Source organism: Pteropus vampyrus, unplaced genomic scaffold (assembly GCF_000151845.1).
Source record: "Pteropus vampyrus isolate Shadow unplaced genomic scaffold, Pvam_2.0 Scaffold2, whole genome shotgun sequence".
In the NCBI taxonomy this organism is placed as follows: Eukaryota; Metazoa; Chordata; class Mammalia; order Chiroptera; family Pteropodidae; genus Pteropus; species Pteropus vampyrus.
Genome location: NW_011888783.1, coordinates 27,682,162 through 27,688,801, shown reverse-complemented (window position 1 = coordinate 27,688,801; position 6,640 = coordinate 27,682,162). Strand labels below are relative to the sequence as shown.

At 44.8% G+C, this 6,640-nt stretch overlaps 1 protein-coding gene across 4 annotated transcripts in view; it reads left to right on the top strand.

Annotated features, from left to right (window-relative positions):
* Window positions 1-6,640, top strand: part of TANC1 (tetratricopeptide repeat, ankyrin repeat and coiled-coil containing 1) — a 244,115-nt gene that overhangs the window by 202,880 nt on the left and 34,595 nt on the right. The gene's annotated exons all lie outside the window — the stretch shown is intronic.

Sequence of the window (6,640 nt, the reverse complement as noted above, 5' to 3'; positions counted from 1 at the left end):
TTTATGCTTGCTTCTCTTGGTGTGATGCCGTCAACCACTACAGGTCTCTGCCTGGACTCATTCATTCATTGGGTGTTACAGAATAGTGATACTCTATCATTTATTCTTCTTTTGATTGACAGGAGAACTTCTATAAGGAAAAGATCATTTCTCCTCATCTGCCATCTTTTTCCCCCAGACATACAGTTCACGTAGCGAAGGCAGGCTGGTTCCTCAATCCTTGGTTTTAGGAAGGGAAAGCTCACAGATCCAGGTGTTCTTTGTATGCGACACAGCATTTACCATGCGTGACCTCCTATCTGCACCCTCTGGAGGCACAGCCAGCTGCAGGTGGGAAAGCAGCTCTTGAGGCTGATTTGTCTCTGATTGCTTCTAGGGCCTCAGTAAGAAGACAGGAATCTCTTCAAGCCATCTCCAAGCCCTGTGGATAGGGTACAGCACTGAAGGGCTGTCTGCTGCCCTCGCCTCTCTCAGGAATCTCTACACCCCCAATGTGAAGGTAGGCAACCCCTCTGCACGGAGAGCCCCAGCCCTGGCACCTGCTGCCATCCAGCAGTCCTGCCTTCCCCCTGCACTGGGTGGTGGCCACAGGAGGTGGGGAGCTTCTGATGATGCCTTTTCCTTGGTGTAAATCACACAGACCTGAATGTTCTATTAGCATTTCTCTTCTAGAAGGTTAGTTTTCACTCAGGCAGAAAGATGTGGGAGGTTGGGGGCTGCTATGTGAGCACATGGAGGCTGTTAGAGAGCGGATGTGATAAGGAAGCAATTCACAAAGGCAACCAAAGGTCAGAGGGAGATTTCCCAAGAAAATTGATTTTCAGAGTGTCTTGTGTTTCTAATCTGGGCTATCTCTTTATGGTTCATAGGAAATGAAGCACTGATGAGTGACACAAAGCAATGGGTACACAGAGGAAAACTATTACTAAAGCTTTCATGTACACGTGTATTTATGACCAGGGAAAGCATATCGGTGTCAGCCCACTGCTGAGCCAAGAGCTTCCTCAGTCTTGGTTAGTTGTTGTCATGTCACAGTATCTGGCTGAGCTTTTTAGTGTAGATTTTCCGTCCTCTTTTAATACAGTCTAAGAATCTAAAGCACACAGAGGCCAAGTATCTGGTTAAGGCAACAAAGAAGGGTTAACTCCCACAAAGGGTGTGGGAATTACTGGTTTAAGTTATAGCAGCTTGCAACCGTCCTTTCCAATGCAAAGTAAAATGAGATCATAAATATTTTCGCATTCTAGATTCCTCACCTGCTTGACATATCTGCTAGACTCCAGGCCTTTCGGCCACAGGCCCTGACAGGCCCGGCTGCCTGCAAAAGATCTGAGGCAGATTCCTAGGGAGTCGGGTCCTCTCTGTCAGTCACCTCCGTGAAAACAGTCATACCTGTTCCCCTCTTAGTAGCACGAGGATGGCCTGATGTGGTCATGCAGCAAAGGACAGACAAAGCCCTGGAAGTTTCTGGGCATATGTCTTCTTCTTACTTTGGTTCGTCAAACCGAACTCAACCTGGGAAGGGGGCCACATGCCCCCGAGATGGTGTTGTGGGGGACACTCCTGAGAGACTTCTTTGCCTTTCCTTCCCTTCTGTCTGTGCACCTTCCCCTCAGCAATCGTACCTTTGATGTGTGTCTGGGGATTTGGGCTTCCTGAGCACTTCCTGAGTCTGGTAGATGTTTGCTCTGCCGCTCTTCTCCCTTCCCTGCCTTCCTGGTGTATTTTTTCCCCCTTACTCCCTTTTCTTTAAAAATTCAGATATAATTGACATATAACATCATATTTCAAGTATACAGCCTAGTGATTCCAATATTTGTATATATTGGGAAGTGGTCGCCACAATAAGTTTAGTTAACATCCATTACCACAGTTAGAAATTTTTTTATGATGAAAACTTTAGAGAACTACTCTTCAGCAACTTTCAAATCTGCAATACGGTGTTGTTAATTATAGTCACCGTGCTGTACATTAGATCCCCACTTCCTGATATCTGGAGGGGAGGGTGTAACAATGCTGGCTAAGGATCCTGGGTGTCAGAAGGACCTAGCAAGGCTCTGACTTTGGGGGCAGCTCATCCAGAGCCCTGCTGTCCAGTACAGGCCTTGGTGTCCACCTCCAGATAGATGCACACAGTTTCTTTACAAAATATAAGAGCTGCCTCGTGCACATGGACTCAGCCCCTTATTAGGGTTCAGGCTTGACGGGCAGGGGGCACATTGGATTTCAGCCTGACACACCTCTCAGCCAGGCACCTGGGAGCAGAGCACCACTGGAGAACCGGTTATGGGAGCCCCATGCTCTGCCCTGCTCCTTTGCACATTTGTACACTCTTTAGACTGAGTTTGAGTGCTTGTGCCCCAACTGAACCCCACATATGTTTATGGGGTGGGCGGATGGGGAAGTTGTTTTTGTAGTGTAAGGGGAACTACCTTCACACTACTTCTACTGATGAAAGGGAGCTCTTCCCTTCCGCATGAAATTACTGCAAAAGAACAATGGAGAGCACAGCTGAGTTTAGACTTTATGTAATGAAGAAGTCATAGTAAGAATTTTTGTTTCACTTAGATTTTATAGAAATTGGGTTGAGGTTACTATAATTGTTTTATCTTTCATTTCATCTAAAAATATATCTTTTGGCTTCTCTATAATTAATAAAATTCTATAATGATGGCAAGGAAGAAAAAATAATGCAATATCTGTTTTCACTTCTTTAATAATTATGGGCACTGAAGTGATTTTTAATGCGGAAAACAGTAAATGGGAAGTATCATACTCTTTTGAATATGAGTTTTTAAGGCAGTAAATTAAAAGGTACAGCGTAATAATGTAGTAAACTTGACCCTCCTGAGATTATCAACTTCCTTCTTTAACATATATGTACTTTTAAGAGTCATTCATCTTTGTTTTATAGAGCTCCAGTGTCACCTATGACTACACTATTCCCCAAATTCTATAACTTGGTTATAAAATTTTAAGGCTTTCCATTATGCTTCTGTTTCTTTTATCTTTCAAGAGAAAAAAAGGGTTTTCACAGAATCTTGAACAAATTACAGTAATTTAAAATTATGCATGCAATTAAGGCACTTTTTAAAGAGAGTATTAAATGTTGTCATACAGGAATGGATGTCATTTTGAGCAATAATTGCAGTTTGCCACTTTGGTAAATTAAAGTGACTTGCTTGGGAATGATTACTTGGTAGATGAATTTTAATTTTAGTTGGTAAGGCAGCGACTTCTAATAATGGAGTATTAGAAGGCCAGTATCATACCAGCCCAGGCCCTGGCCAGCCCACTAGGGTCCTTGCCACCAGTGACACCAGGCTCCCGTCCAGCTGGCTGTTTTGCTCACACTGTCCCATCAGACTGGCTGCTAGCCATGGGCTTCCCAAGGCTGTGACCGAGGAGAATTCAGGTTGTGCTTCTTCTCTCAGCCGTAGGTAGAGAGGGGAGGAGACAGAGTTAGGCATGGACTTCATTCTTACTTCTCTGGGCTGATAGGGTCCAGTCATATCCTGCATAACAGGCAACACCCATTTTAAATCGGTTACTACCGAGAAAACTAAAATTTGTATTTTGCGAACATGCTGGCCACTGCCTCTTCTGTTTCTCATGCTCATATTGCTTTGCCAACCCCCAACCCCCTTTTTTATTTTCTTGCATTCATTAATCCAGAAGTTTATAGATAATATTGCCATTTCCAGATTTTATCCAAGGAGAGTTTCTTTGGTGGCGATGGTTGGAAAATTTCCATGTAGTTAGAAGAAAATGTAGAGGATGAACTATTTACACCCCTTCTTTGAACGCAGAGTAATCTTAGCTAGAGCTGCTGCTTCTGCCATGGGACTGCTCTATGGCAGTTATTAGCTTTGTGCCCAGGGCTGTTCTGTGCCTTTTCCCCTCTGAGCCTGTTTTCTCACTTATAAAATGAAGGGAACAAAGAGCCTGTCTCATAGCAATGGGAAATCTGATGTTAAAGCTCTTGGAAAAATACTAGGCGTTTATTACATGGTCAAGCGAGTTATTTTTATTACTGCCTTGTCTCCTTTGTGGAAACTGAGACTCTGCTGTAGGCACCTGAAGCATTCTGGACAGGCTTGTTGGTGGTAAAGAAGAGCTGCCTGAGTTTTTGGTGGGTCCAGGTGCTCTCAGAAGCTTGCGGGCTCCTGCTGCTCTGTGCTGGTGGACAGCCCGGAGAGGCCAGACCTCTAGGTGCCAGGTCTGGCAGAGCACCCTCCTGTTCCTTCTAGGGTAAGGGACCTGGGCTCTTTTCCCTTCTAATGATTCCATGGAAGGTGACCGTAATAATAGCAATATTTATTTAGCATTTATAGGATGTCGAGGGCTGTACTAGTGCTGTGTGTGTGTGTGTTGTACATTCATTTTTAATCTTCACAACAACCAGTGAGATGAAACTGTTTTTATCTCCATGTTTCGGATGAGGCTGAAGGCAGTTAGTAGCTTGTCCCAAATCACAGCTGGAAGGGTACCTGGCACGGAGCAAGCCATGTTCCACAGCTGCATCTATCATCTGATGTGTTTACGGCCCTGGCTGCCAACCAACTAGAATCACTGGGGAGCTCGGCACCCCAGCCAAGTCGGAATCTCCAAGAGCAGAGCACCCGGTGGAAACTTTCAAGCTCCCAGGTAGTTTCAGTATGCAGCAGGGTGAAGAACCATGGATTAGGGCAAGATCCACAGACCGATTGGGGGTTAAGTGGTAAAAAATACCTACAGCATTGTACCAAGAAAGGAAATGTTTTTCCCAAGAAGCAGATGACGTGTGAATCGAAGACATACATGTTTAGGAAAGCTTTGCCCTTAAGCGCCTACCGTCCAGGTGGTGTCTCATATCCAGCGAGACATTTCTGAAAGTATACCTTACAATATTGTTAGCAAGGAGCGCCCGTCAGGTAGATTCGGGTGGTGCATCTTTTTCTCTTAGGCTCTTGGTCCTCACGAGGGGGTAAGATTGATAAGAGAGGTGAGAGGATAACTGGCTGTCAGAGTCACAAGGGAATTTAGTCCATTCCTGCCGATGACCTGAGCCTGACGTTATGTGTGTTTTGAAAACACCACAGGGTTCTTCTGTACTCTTGCTGAGAATCGATTTTTCCTAGGCCTTGATGAAATCTCCAAGTATTTCACCAGCCTTATCCTGTTCTTTCCATACTAATGGTAGCTGCTCAGAGGGAAATGATTTTCTAAAATCCCCTACTTTTGTTTAGCACCACCTAACAATTTTAAAATCGTTTCAAGTCATAATTTGAGATTGGTGTTCATTTAAGAGTGAACCCATGTATATTTGTGGAGCAGACTCAGCAGGTATTAGGTCGTGTGTTAAGTGTCAGTGTTAGGATAGAGACACCTTTTCTGATTTTTCATCCATGTGTCCTCTGCCTTTCTATCCACAAGTGCTGGCTGGCAGTGGGAGAATGGAAGTTGGGTTGGTGCCAACCTGGGCGGAGCTCAAAGGTGGTCCCTTCTGATGGGTGTAAACAATGGGGCAGGCATTGGCTCATCAGCACTTGTACGTTATCTGTAATGTAGGTGTGGGGGGTGGGGGGATCTGACACTTGGGCCATCCTATCATGGAGGGCCCTTGTTTGCCACTCTCCTCTGTGAACTTTGGACTCTTACAGCCAGTGTCTGGTGCAGTGGGCTAAGCTGGAAAATGGAGTGTGTGGAGGGGATGGAGGATGACTGGGGTTGATGAATGCGTGGGGGCGTGGTCGTCTGTGCACAAGGATGTGCGTGAGGGGAGTGGTGGGAGTATTTTTTATAGAGTGGAAAGGACTTCTTTCTCTCTGGTGTCCTGGTGCTGGAGCAGAGACCTGTAGGAAGTGACCATTTGTCACCTGTATCTGTGGAAAGGGCATTCCTGATAGAGGGAATTGTAAGAGTAAAGGCGGAGAGGTTGGGCCCTGCTTGCTGTCGTTGCAGTACAAACATTGGGCCCAGGGTGGCTACGGTGGGGGAAGGGAGGGGAAAGGTGTGGGAGGGGCGGTCAGAGAAGGAGCTGGAGGATCGCGTGGGGTTCAAGCTCCAGCAACAACCAAGACTTCAGATTTTATACTTGTCTATGTGCTGTCTCACTATTCCGAGTTGTGGTTTTACCACCTAATAATATTAGTTTCTATCAGTTTGTAAAAATTCTGTCAGTTACTCTTATGGACACATGTCACTGAAATAACTTGAATTTTATATGACTTATCATCTTTCTGTTTCTTTAGATGATCCCATTGTGTCTCTAGTCAAATGAATGACACAGTCTCTGTGGTTTTCACACGTAGTGGGCAGCCCGGGAGGCCTACCAGAGTCTGTCAGGGGTGTGATTGATGCTGGTCGAGACTAGTGAAGGGAACTGTTTGAAGAAATGCAGTGGATATCTTAATAGGTGTTAGTGGAGTATCAGTTTTTCAATGACATGGGGATGCAGAAAATATTAGTATAGCTACAATTTGCATAAAGTATTCAATGATTTTATTTTAAAATCTTTAGATAAATTTCCCCTGACATGTGGATCTAAGGAGTTTCGTGGGTGGTGGATGTAGTAATTAGAAAAAGCAGATTATTTTCTGGGAATCTTTTGCTGCTGACAATCGCAAGGACATGCAAACATTTTCATGTGTTCTGTTTT